Source organism: Sturnira hondurensis, unplaced genomic scaffold, assembly GCF_014824575.4.
Source record: "Sturnira hondurensis isolate 20B ecotype Veracruz unplaced genomic scaffold, ASM1482457v3 Scaffold0022017, whole genome shotgun sequence".
In the NCBI taxonomy this organism is placed as follows: Eukaryota; Metazoa; Chordata; class Mammalia; order Chiroptera; family Phyllostomidae; genus Sturnira; species Sturnira hondurensis.
In genome coordinates this window covers 8,232,518-8,246,468 of record NW_028094648.1, presented here as the reverse complement: position 1 = coordinate 8,246,468, position 13,951 = coordinate 8,232,518, and the positions used below count along the sequence as shown (strand labels likewise).

Below are 13,951 nucleotides of genomic sequence, written 5' to 3'. Positions count from 1 at the left end.
ACTCATGACAAATCGTGTACCATTTATACCTCCGTCTACCTGCCCAACCCCCATCCCACCACCACTCTGGATTATTATGAATCTAATTCCAGACATTTTACCACTTCATCTGTACCTAATTCTATATGTATCTCTAAGGCAAAGATATGTTTTTCAAACATAACCCAGTATCATTATAATTTCTGTAATAAATTAATGACTTCTTTATAACATCAACTACCAATCAGTGCTCACAATTCCCCAACTGTCTCATAAGAATTTTTTAAACAGTTTGTTTGAATCCAGATCTAAACAAAATCCATACAGGCAACTGTTACTGTATCTTTTAAATGCCTTTCCATGTATATTCCCTGCTCCCCCACCTCCGGTGCCTTTCTTCTTTTTGCGGTGATAAATAATACTTTATTTTTTAAACCCACCCAATGTTGTGATATTTTTGAAGCAAATTTTGAAAAAAGTTTTATTTATTTTTAGAGAGGGAAAGAAAGGAGGAAAGAGAGGGAAAGAAACATCAATATGTGCTTGCCTCTCAAGCGCCCCCTACTGGTGAACTGCCCTACAACCCAGGCATGTGCCCTGACTGGCAATCAAACCGGTGACCATTGGTCAGGCTGGTGCCAAGTTAATGCTTTTAATAGCCAATGATTGAACCAATACATCAATACCTTAATTATTCAATAATACATTTAATATTTTCTTTTATTCACTAAAATAAATAGATTTGCAAAATAGTTCATATAGCCACAGGGTCTAATATTTATCCCATCTATAGAGAATGTTTGGGATACATATTTTTCAAAGTCTGATTATAGTAAGTCTATGAGGGGCATGGGTAATAAACTATGTACCATATCTGGAATAATTTGATGATTACTAAGAATGAAACTAATGGCCACTGGAAGTCCTTTTACCACATGTAAGAACGCACACATGTTACTGTGCACATTCCATGTTTTTATTACCATTAAAGGTCTTGGCATTTCTTCACTTAAATAGGTCACATTTTAAATCTGGCATTGCAACTCAAACTTCATTTTAAATCATAACTGGTTTCTTACTATACTTTTTTCTAATTAATAAATTTAATCCTCAACCCATCAAAAAGGACTAACTCTTCTCTAAAATATTAATTTTTTACTTAAACTTTTTAATTTGAAATTTCTTTAGCCAAATTGGAAATATAATGATATTCCACTGATGCACAGGCATAACCAACTAAATCATGACTAAAACCAAATCTTTGAAGCCAACAAACTTCTAAATATGAACGAAAAACTAATTCACATGCACTTGTTTATAACCAATCTCATTCAGGCTTACTGGAATTTTTGATGGCCCTACCAAATATTTCTGAATCTACTAACAACATATCTCTAATTCTGCCATAAAAGACGGATACTTGATACTTTATTTTATTTTAGGTTCCTGGAATCATTTCCTCCCTCAAAGCAAATAAAGCTTATGTGACAAACAGCATATCATTTCTGTAGACACTGGGGACACTATTACAGTCACACACTCACTGGTTTGTAATGAAATTTAAGCTATTTTTCACTTTCCTCCTAAGTCAGCAATCCCCAACAAGTTTTGTGGAAGATGATTTTTCCATGGACTTGGGGGGAGGGGTGGCTTTATAGCCTGCCACCAGATGCAGCTTAATTGTCACTTGCCACCCACTGTTTTTTTTAATTAATTATTTTTGGAGAGAGGGTAAGGGAGAGAGAAAGAGAGAGAAATATTGATGTGTGGTTGCCTCTCTCATGCCCCCCAAAGGGGACCTGGCCCACAAACCAGGCATGTGCCCTGACTGAGAATCGAACCAGAAATTCTTTGGTTCACAGGCTCGAGCTCAATCCACTGAGCTACACCAGCCAGGGCCACTGATTGGTTTTGATATGCATCTTCGAGCAACTGATTTATTGTGGTCTCTGGGCAGTCAAACCTCTCTGCTAAAATAAACTATTTGCAGCTGCTCCCCAGTGCTGGCATCACCACTTCAGCTCCACTGCAGATCATCAGGCATTAGATTCTCATAAGGAGTGCACAACCCAGATCCCTCGCTAGCTCAGTTCACAGTAGGGTTTTTGCGCTTCTATGAGAATTTAACCCTGTTGCTGACCTGACAGGAGTAAGAGTTCGCACAATAATGTGGTCATAGGGAGCTGCTGTAAATGCAGATGAAGCTTCACTTGCTTGCTCACTGCTGCCTCACCTCCTGCTATGCAGTCTGGGGAGGGGGGATGGTGGGCTAGGTCTGGGGACCCCTATTCTAAGGACAAAACCAAATACTACTGGAGTACAAGGCAGTTTTATGATACTGCAGCAAGTTCCTCTAGGACTGATTTGTACCACCATGTCTAAGCCCTTTGTTTTGCTTCACTTTTGAATAACCTTCTGTTCAGATACAGCAAGAGCTAATGTCATGTTTTCTAAAGATGTTTACTCTTCTGTAACCACACTGACAGATCACTGTGTCATTTTAAGGCTTCCCAACATTTGTCAAAATTTTCAATACCTCTTAGTAGATACACGACCTTCCTATTTTCAATTGTCACTTTTAAAAAAGTTTATTTATTTATTTATTTTCAGAGAGAGGGGGAGGGAGGAGAAAGAGGGGGAAAAAAAAAACATAAATCAGTTGCCTCTCACATGCCCCTAACTGGGGACTTGGCCTGCAACCCAGGCATATGCCGTGACCAGGAATTGAACCAGTGACCTTTCAGTTCACAGGCCAGCACTCGGTCCACTGAGCAGCGCCAGTCAGGGCTCAACTTTCACTTTTGACAAAATAAACATGTCTTTGGTTACCCTCCCTGGAAAATATTTTGCGTATAGTTCTGATTTTCTTTACAGGTTATAGTCATTTTTAGCAGGGATGGGGTTTTTTTTGTTTTTGTCTTGATTTTGTTTTTCTTTTTAATGTCAATAGCTTTTCATTTTGTCTCCATACATAGTATTTAACATGGAACTCATTTTCATTTTCATTTCACTTGATTAACTTGGAGAATATTCTATCCACAGGAAGAGTAGTTTTATTACTACTTTTATACTAATATTTTTGAGAGGTTAGGTAAATGTGGTTATGGTGTACACATGATCAATGATGTTGATTCTTATTTTAAAAGAAAACAGTCATATAAATTAGAGTGACTTGAGGAGGTCAGTTGGTATTTGACAACACTGAAGAGAAGGCTATAAATTGCCAAATAGGCCCTGGCTGGTGTAGCTCACCTGGCTGGTGAGCACAGGCCTGCAAACTGGAGGATGGCGGTTCAATTCCCAGTCAGGGCACATGCCTGGGTTGTAAGCCAGTCCCCAGAAGGGGCCAGTTCCCAGCAGGGGACACACGAGAAGCAACCATACATTGATTAAAAATAAAATAAAATAAATAAATTGCCAAACAGCACAAGTTTTGAAGGAGTAAGGCTTTAGCCCTGCAGCAAGAGTAATGATCTAGAAGCTTCCATGTGAAACAAATAAAGGGAACAGTGGCCCAGCTCTGGCACTTGAGGGGATCTCAGGTCAACTGAGGTCTTTCAAGGGGAGTCTTGCTTCATTCAGGACAGAAAGCAAAAGAGAAAATCGAATGGGTGTTCACATAACACATTAACATTTCCTTTCTGAACACAATTACTAGAATAATAAAGAACAGAAATGCCACAAATTTAATGTACATTCATTCAGTGAGATACAACATACACGCATCTGATAATACATTAATACAAAATAATTTCAAGCAAATAAAGCAAAAATTAGGAGTAAATGAATCTTGATGTTCATTATAATATTCTCAATACTTGTATGCATATTTCATAATTTAAAAAGCACAACAAGGAAGTTATAGTGCCTAGCACAAAACAGATTTGAGTTGAACAGAAAGAATAACAACTTAATTATTGCATAATTAATGAAAAGGCTGGTTCATAAAGAAAAGTCACTGATCAGTGAGCTTTTAGGCAAAGCCTATCAGAAACACTATAGAAAGAATAACCTCACTGGGTAAAAGATTAGGCTAAATTACTTCAAAGATCCCAACTACGAATCAGCTGGTATTGCTCAGTGGGTTGAGCACTGGCCTGCAAACCAACAGTTCATCAGTTCAATTCCTGGTCAGGGCACATGCCCGGGTTGTGAGCCAGGTCCCCAGTTGCCGGGCATGTGAGAGGTAATCAATCTGATGTTTCTCCCTCTCTCTCCTCCCCTCCCTTGCCCTCTAAAAATGAATAAATCTTTAAAAAAAGAACAAAATTCTAAATCTGACTTCAAAATGTATTTTATACTTATACATGAATGCTAAAACGTGTGGCGTGACCTTATAAATTCATCATGCTTCAACTAAAGAAAGAAACCATACAGCAAGATATGGAATTGATGAAGGCAAGCTCCTGCCCTCCTATTACAATCATTCTGGGTATTTTACAAGGCCTCTTAAAATAATGCAAAAGACCAAAATGATGCAAATGTTCTGACAGCCTTTTAGAGTAAGGATACAACTGGTTTCAAATAAATTTAAAATAATCATAGTTCCTATTCATAATAGCAGAACAATTATGGAAAATACAAAAAAGCAATAATTTCCTCTGCCAAAAGATAAATAAAACGTAAAAAATCTACTCACAAATAAGTGCAGGCAGCAAACAACTTTTCAATTATCTTTTATGTCTGGTAAAAATCACTAATATAAAGACTTTACAATCAGACTTTGAATTAAGAAAGAAATTGATTTATAAAATCCACACTGGTTCCATTGCACTCCAATCTCAGGAAATTCATCCATTCTCTCATTTAGAAAGGCTTTACTTTTACAATATTTAAAATAGACTTGCATTTTAACCTTCTCTCAAACTTCGGTTTTACAAAGTACACAAACTTATTATGCTGACAAACGAACTCACAGATTACACAATATATCGCCTGCTGAAAATGCTGTGTAATGATACTGAGCTAGAATCACTGAGCTTCGCTGCAAAAATTTAGCTCTCTTGCTGATAAAGCAATGTTCCCTGCAGGTAAATTTGTCAACATTTTGTTGATTTTACATTTTTAGCCAGAATAGCGGTTATTAGCATACTACTTGATCTAATGAACACAATTCACAAAACTTTCCATTCACAAATTTAAGACATCTTCTATTAAGGTCTCATTCATCGAATCAAATTAAAACAGCATCAGAGTACATTTTCTAATATACCAATGAATGAATATGTATTGATTAGAAAAATTTTCCTATTACATTTGCATGTTTAAAAAAAGAAATCAATTCAATCACAAAATTATCATACAAATTCTCTACCTACTCATCTTAACTTACACACCAAGAAAAATTTTTTGAACAAATGAAGAGCTGACCTGTAAGATGCCAACCACACCAAATCTGGAATGTGTTCCCACCTCTAACTTCTAAAAGCCCACCACTATTAACTATGCCACACACAGATTTACAAAAATCATACATTTGACAAATATTTGAGCAGAACTATGTACCAGGAACCAGGGACAAAGGAGAATGAGAGAGACAAACAGTCTCAGCTTTGTAGAGCTTACATTCTATTCTACTATTAGCTCCGGCTTTTGGGAGTCGTTCCTTTAAAAATCTGAAAGAAAACACTGGATGCTTCTCCTTTCAACATACACACACACACCCCTAACTTTGCAAGGTTACGAACCATTCTGATCCAATTATTGATTATGAATTTAAAACCCTTGATTAAAATCCTCCTTGGGCATAAATTTCCATCTCTACCATTTATAATAGTTTCATAATTACCATTCAAAGTGAAAAGTAGTATTTTTTCCATTATAACACTTACTGCTTTCAAATTTAATAGGATGTTTTCTTTTTATCGCCTTTGTAACTCTCAAATTTCTAGAATGTCAAATTACCCTTTATGAATCTTGGTTATCCCAGGAAATTCAATCCTAATCTCTTTGGTAGCTTTGTAGGAGAATTTTCTGATTTTATCATTATTCCTTGAACCCCCTTAAGCAGAAACTTTTGTCTCCCTGCCCAAATCTTCAGTTAAGAAGTCTTTGTAGAAGGTGCCTACAGGAGCTTCTAAAAGAAAACATGCTCAAAAGAAACCACAATAAAAACTTAATCATTTCACAGAGACCATCAGTTAATTGCCAAAACATTTTCTGTTCTTTCTAGTTACAAAAAGAAAATAAGTAACCCCTGAGGAAAAAACAGTTTTTATTTAAAAAATGCAACACTAAAACTCCTTCTATGGTCATTACCATCTCTAATCAATGTGTTACACCTTTTATATGTATAATTTTTAAGTTATACAATGGAAATTGCTCTACCTAATTATAAGCCTGAGGTTATAAAATCAAACACCAAAGCAAATTCATGTAAATTTGATATATATACTTTGCATGATTTCATAAGACATTTTGCAATAAAAACTTGACCTAACCCAAAATTAAGACAATCAGAAAAAAATGAAGAAGTAGCTGCTCAAGGTCACAGAGCAAGTAAATGCCACAATTTCATCTCCAAAGTATGTCTCTCCTCTTTTTCTTTGTTTTCTGTCTCCAGCAAGCTCAGAGAAACTGGACTTTTACAAGAGCAACTACGAAAGCGCAAATTCCCGTTGATGTTTAGATGACCTACTTCTCCCACATTTACAGCCCCAAAACCACCTCTCTAAAGTTAAGGAGGAATGATCATTTGTCACCTGCAATCTCACCACTTGTATCAAAGGCCTTTAAAATGTTTATGTTCTTTGACCCAATAATTCCACTTCTGAGAGCTTTCCCTGGGGAGATAACCAGAAGAGCCAGTACAGATTTATTTACAAAGATGTTCATTGTACCGTTTTTCCTCTCAGCGGAATGCTGTGGGGGGTGGCGGGGGGATGGACAGAACAAAAACAAAGGACTTTAAAAATCATGGAATGTTTAGAAGATGAAACGTTACCCATCAATTTACAAACTAATGTTACAATATTCACCGTATATTATATAGAAAAACAAAATAATATTTATAATATCTTCTTGGAGATAAAACTACATTTGGAAGTAAAAAATATACTTGGAGAAACTCAAATTATCAAAGTATTTAACCTCTCTATGTCTCCATTTCTTCATCTATAAAGTAAGGATAATAAAACCTCTTAGGGCTATAGTGAGAAGCATAAATAGTGCTTAAATAGTGCTTAACATTTAAGTACTCAATTTGCAACACTTCACCCCCCCAAAAAAATAAACAAATAAATATCACTCATAATTCAAAACCTAGAGATAGCCACTATTAAGGCATGTTAATATTTGGGTTAGGCCCTGGCTGGTGTAGCTCAGTGAATTAAGCGTGGGCCTGCGAACCACACGATAGCGGTTCGATTCCCAGTCAGGGCACATGCCTGGGTTGCAGGTCAGTTCCCAGCAGGGGACTCACAAGAGGCAACCATACATTGATATTTCTCTCCTTCTCTCCTTCCCTTCCTCTCTAAAGATAAATAAATTAAATTTAAAAATATATATTTGGGTTAATTTCTTTCAGGTATTTTCAATATGCATTAAACATTTTATAACACTAGTATCATACTATATCATTTCCAGTGGTTGAAAATAATACAATATCTTATAAATATATTATGTGTATTTCATCACTCCACCATTATTGAGCCTTAGATTCAATTCTTCAAATAGTGCCGTGAATATTTTCACATGCAATCTTGTACACATCTTTGGCTTTTCACCCTCATGAAAAAGCCCAGAAATAGAGTATCTACCCCAGATGGTGTACAGTGCACTTGGCTTGGCTCCCCACTGACCCGTGTGCCATGCAGACCCATACTAGGTGTTCACAAATACCAATTTCTCCTTTTCTCTCCATGGGCACTTCAACGCTATTAACTGGCTTTTTCAGTGTAAGCCTTTCTTTTCTTTTTTGGTAAACTGCTTATCAGGTGTGTCCCTTTCTCCATTTATCCTCGGTGTCACTCTAACACCCTAAACGCAATTCAAGTACTCTTAACTTTAGTACATTCCTCAAAAAGGTTCTTAAGATTCTACTCCATATATCTAAAAACGGAAGTCCTCGTTTCTTCAGCAAAACATCCTGAGACATTGACAGATGATGTTTCACGACACAGGAATCACATCAAAATAATTAGGAACTGAGGGACGTGACTGGGTAAAGGTTAACTGAGTTGATAAATGTTGGAGCTGTGGAATGGGCACATGAGCATTCAATCATCATTCTGTTTAAATGTTTTTTAAACTATCGTCAGCAAGGGAACTTTTTATCTTTAAAAAAAGGTAGAATTATCAAAACTCATAAAACAATTATGGTTTAGCTTCAACAATAGATCTTCAAGAACAATTCGGTGATGACTAAACATAAAAAAATAGAAAAACAACAAAAACAAAAACATTCAAGCCAAATTAAAAAGTGAAGTAAACAACTTCAGTATTTAGAATCTCTCAATTACACTTGCCAGTAATTCCCACAGATAAAAACATACTACAATGCCTTTTTCCAAGCCATGGCTTCAGCACGCCATGCTGATTCTCCAAAACAATATTAGTATTTATATTGTGCACTACAAGAATACAATCATGCCTCTGTATGTGCCCACATGAATATTTGATAAGTAGTTTTATTATGTACTAGTATTAAATAATCCAAATTCTCTTGGTGCTTAAATCACATCTTGGTACCAAGCTAAGCACATCATAAACAATACTTGCAGATTAACAGATCCATCAAAGCATTTATTTGTATCCAGAGGCATGCAAACAAAACCAGCATAATTAAAAAACTACCTTGCTGTATGTCTTTTATGAAAATATATTACGGGAAAATATCACTTTGCCTGCATGACTTTTATTAAGATGTAGTGTGGGAAAATGTCATCTTGTAGATTTCCACCTGGGTAGGAACTACTTTACCTTGGAGTCAGGTCATGAAGAGAACAGAGCAGAAAGAGTAGGTAACATACCCAAGGGTCTGGGGGTCAATGGGGTCTGCTCCCCAGCTTGAAAGCAAGGGTCAAGTGGACAGAGTAGAGTCATGTTTACCAAACTCTTTTCACTTCAGTAAAAAAATACATTTGATATAAATGTACTTATAATACATTTTATATAACAACCAGTATATATACACCCACATGATACATTTGAAATAATCTGTGATACATATTAGTATTCTTTAAGTTTTTTTAAAGATTGTACATATTTATTTTTTTAGAGAGAGGGGAAAGGAGGGAGAAAGAGAGGGAGAGAAACATCAATGTGAGAGAGAAACGTTAATCTGGGTGCCCCTGGTACACACGTGCCCTGGCCAGGCACCACACCCACAACCCAGGCATGTGCCCTCACTGAGAGTCAAAACTGGAGACCTTTGGCTTTGCGGCGTGACACCTAACCAATGGGGCCATACCAGTCAGGGGGGTTGAAGTTTTATATTCCGGTCAGTACCCACTAAAATGATTTCTTGACTTCACAGCTTTAAATCCCTGGACTAAAAAACTGACCTGAAAACAGCCTGCATGTCCTCCTGCTTACCAGACAAACAGAGAGAGCACCTGAGAGCTACACACTTCACACCACCCCGCCCTCCGCCTGCCTGCACTCCTGCCCCTGCACAGAGGCCGACATCACCGCACACCTGGGGGCACGGGGAGCCGCTGAACGGGCGGGAATCGGAGGACTGCTTCTGAAACACAGCAAAGGAAAGACAATCTCTTAGGTGTCTTCCTGCTCTACAGTTCTGTGGTTCTATGAGTTCCTGAAGGGTAAGAAATTTATTGTTACATCTCCCACAAAGCCTAGCAAATTGGCTTTCATAAAAATAATATATTAAATTCAACTCATAATATGCTAATTAAGCATAAATGTAAAGGTGTCAGTGATTCAAATATGTTTTCCACATACTATTCAATGTAAAACTCAATGCTGTTGTATATTGTTTGCAAATTCACAGGTATAAAAATGTTAACATTTTTTATATATGTATGTGTGTATATAACATGTATATAATATAAAACAAATACTACCCTCCTTACTTTGTAAAAGGTATAAAAACAATGCACAGTAAAATTATTCTAAAATTCAGAATCAAATTAAATTGCTAACCTTTTTTAGTGTGCCTGCTTAATGATATTATTATCAAGGAGCAAGGACATAGAAACACATAGGCCCAGCACAGAAGAAAAACAAGAGTGGAGGATGAAAACTAGAAAACTGCCATAACTCAATCATGATTCACAGTACTCTGAAGTCCAGCAGTTCCTAAGCTCAAAAAGTCTCTGCTTTTGTCTTAGAAGGGAGTTTTCTCCAAAAGAAAATCTCAATGACACTGAAGTTTTTTCCTGTATACATTAACTGTCAATAAACTAATATGGTTTAATTGAAGTGCATAGTCGGGAGTCTGCAAAAAAGACTTCTAATTTTAAGTCACAATAAAACCGTTTGTAAATAAGCACAATAAAGTCAATCCTAATGTGGTAGGCAGTTAGACAAGAGCAGACAACGCCAATGGGCCAAATACAGGTCACCAGGGTGGGAAAGCCCTTGGGTGCATAGCAAGGGGCAGACTAGGAGCACAAGGACTTCTCCCCCAAGGTGACCTTTCCTCCCCTGGCATAAACCTGGGTATGCGGTATGCGGTTTAGGACCCCTGACCTTTCATATCGCTGTTCTGAAGTCAGGACCCTCCCCTGACCTTTCGTCCCCTGGCATGTCGCTGGTCATGTGGGAGACCCCCTTAGAGGATGAACGAGGGGCTGACCAATGGCCTCACTCAACTTTCGTGCAGGCCCTTGTACAACCAATCCCCTAAGCACTAACCCCTAGGGGTAACATCTAGGGCTCAGTTCTGTTTCAGCTCCAGGCCCAGAAAAGCAGGAAAACCAGACAAGCAAGGCCATGGCTGACATGAGGACCAGCCGCACAGACTAATGAGCCCCTGCTGTGGTGCCAGCCAATCACTGGTGACCACAACCCTGAATGGATGCACCTGGAAAGCTGATGAATAGTCTATTGAGATCCTCCCCTGGGAACTCCCCTAAAATCTCTACTCTTAAAAGCCCTCAGGACAAAGGACCCAGCGCTCTCTCCCTCTTTGGAGCTTGCCCAGGCTTTTCCTGCTCCCCCACCACACCGCCCCTGCATGTTTCCTTTACCCGTCACTCTCCTAGGCTCTAAGGGCCAGTTCTTTTGCCTTGTTTCCTGAGCCTATCTCTTCTACAGCTCACTTCTAACTCTGTGATTTTCAAAATAAACTTTCTTTTATGGTTTGCGTCTTGGCGCTGAATTCTTTCTTAGCCAGAACTCAAGTACCGAAGTTGCTGAGCCAAGGTCTGTTCTGACTCCAACAGTCTAACACCTGGTGCTGTTCTCATGCCAACATTAGGGTGCTGTGGCGCAGATTCTCTCACCATGACTCCAACTGCCTTATCATGCCATAGTGTGGCAGGATTCCGGAGAAGCCCACCCAAGACCATCATGCAGGCCTGGACCCATGCCAGGTACCATCAGAGGCCCATTGTGCCCCACAGGCTCCTCGCTTTGCATCAGGTATGGATTTGGGTGACTTTTCCTTGGAACTCCAAACCTCCCTCTTTCACCTGTTTTAAGGTAAGACACTGACTTTCTCTGGGCTGTTCTTTTGAAATCCTCAAGGTGGAGGGTAAAGGTTAAGGGTTGAGAGAACCTAGGCCAAAGATAATGGTCAAGATAACTAAGGACGGGGAGGGGAAAATGGGGTGGCTAGTTTATAAGTTAGGCTTTTCACCTGGAATTGCTGAGAGTAGGAACAAAACCTTTTGCCAGATAAATGAGAGCCTGAACTCATTCGGCTCAGAAGGTAAGGGGCACTTCCGACCTCCAAATCAAACCTCGGGTATTCTCAGGCAACTAAGAATCTCTGTGGAGGCGTCCAAGGTATCCCTCGTGATGTGCAGAAGTCCCAAAGGGAATTCCAGCTCAACTGTAATTACATAACTGACTCGTCTGGGGATGCACACAGAAAGGTTACTTACCCAGGGCTCCAAGTCCTCACAGATGTATCAGACAGCCAGGGAGAGAAACCAAGACACATGAGAGGGTTTGAGAGGACTCAGGTGGTGATAGCCCCTTGGAGCCCAATCCACAAGCAGCCTATCCTAATGTGGTAGGCAGTTAGACAAGAGCAGACTACACAGCAGACTTCAACCCACTACACAATATCCCTAGAAAATTATTCGGACTCTACAGATCTCAAAATAAAACTGAAATCAACATGGGAAATCGTGTGTCCAAGGCCGGAAACACCCAGACCCCAGCACCCACTAATACTAGACAGACAGATAGACAACTGAAGCCTTTACTTGCAAGTACTTACAGAAATGGGAAGATTTAAGTAGAAGTGGTATCAACCTAAGATGGCCCAAATATAGCTCTTTTGATGCCCAAATCAATTTTACATGCAAAATTAGAAAAAGGCAGCTCTAAAATTAAACTGAATGAATGGGAACCTTATCTTGATTGGAATTTCTAGTAGAAGCTCCTAGAAAAAGCACAGGTAAATTACACTCAAAATAGAAAACCAGGAAGACCAGTCTCAGGCAGAGGGCAAAACGGTATCGTAAACATTCCTTGGACTAGAACAGGATAAGAAATCTACCCAAAGATTTCCCCAAACCTCTCCAACACCCAGATGGGTTCACAAAGGAATTTAGTTTAACTGTTTGAACATGTGATCCTAGCAGTTCTGACCTATTCCAATGAATATACAATATAATACCTACTGCTGTCTGAGAGGGAAACAACAGAATTACTAAACAGCGTCTTGCTAGGAAACTACTGTAGAGAAGTCTGTTTTTATTGTTTTTAAAAAAAATGGCCCTGGCTTAATCAGAGTTACAGAAAACTGAAATGGGATACAGAAAGTGAAAAGAAACAGAAGCAAGCTCCCCGGACTATGAGAGGGTGTTTCCCCTTCTCCTCACTAATAGTTTAGGAGCAATTGAGATTAGCATAAAAGGGGAAGCTACTGAGGCCCTTGTAGATGATACTGGGTCTACTTCATCTGTTCTTAACCACATCTGACCGAGCTGCCTCCTCCTCCTCCTCCCTCAGAGCAAAGCTTCTGCACAAATGACAGGGATAACTAATAAATGTCTGTTTTTAACTCAGAACCTGTTGCCTCTCAACTAGGGGATGCTATAGGACAGTATCAACCTGTTAGGATGAGATTTCATTGAAACCCATGATGCCCACATATCTTCTTCCCAGAAGGGTGAAATATATTTAGAAGGAAGTGAATCCGACACTGAACCAATTGGGAAAATGGTGATTTTAAAGGAAACTCCACAAGAGGACACTAATCTTGAGACTCACTAAATGTTTGGGAACCATCTTTTCTTCATTATTAACTTCCAAGAGAGCCTCAGGGACGGTTATCCAGGACCTTCCTTTCCCTTCAAGGGGCAGCCACTCCCTCTCCCTATGAGGCCTCCTAAGGGACCAGGGGACCAGGAACATGAAAGGCAGGTCAACAGGCCACTAGCCCAACTACTAAAGACCAGAGTTATAGGGCAAGTTTTCTGCCCAAGATGACAGAGCTGCTGGATGCTCACTGTACAGAGAGATGGAGAGCTGGGGTGGGGGTGGGGGGTCCCCAGTAAGGGTAGCTACGGCCAGAGGTCATCAAGTGAGGGACACCTTGCTTAAATGGGCCCTATTGTTGAGGAGAACTTGAATTGTTCCTTGAAGAAAGAAAGGAAATGGAGAACCTGCATTAGCAGAGGAAAAAATAAGAATGGGAATGATGGGGGTGGTACAGGATACAGGAAGGGATTAGCCTCTCTAGAGGCCATTCATTGAAGAATTGTTACGAGATAATGTCCAACAATGTATACAGCAATTGGGCCAGTTAATATTGTGAAGTCTCAAGCCATGGGGGACATGCACTTAATAGTGGCTGAGGGTCAGTGCTGAACTCCCAGAATCTGTGCTAAAT

The 13,951-nt window shown here is 39.1% G+C and overlaps 1 protein-coding gene across 6 annotated transcripts in view; it reads right to left on the bottom strand.

The window, feature by feature from the left end:
- The window catches only part of FRYL (FRY like transcription coactivator), a 248,106-nt gene that overhangs the window by 180,460 nt on the left and 53,695 nt on the right, over positions 1-13,951 (bottom strand). The gene's annotated exons all lie outside the window — the stretch shown is intronic.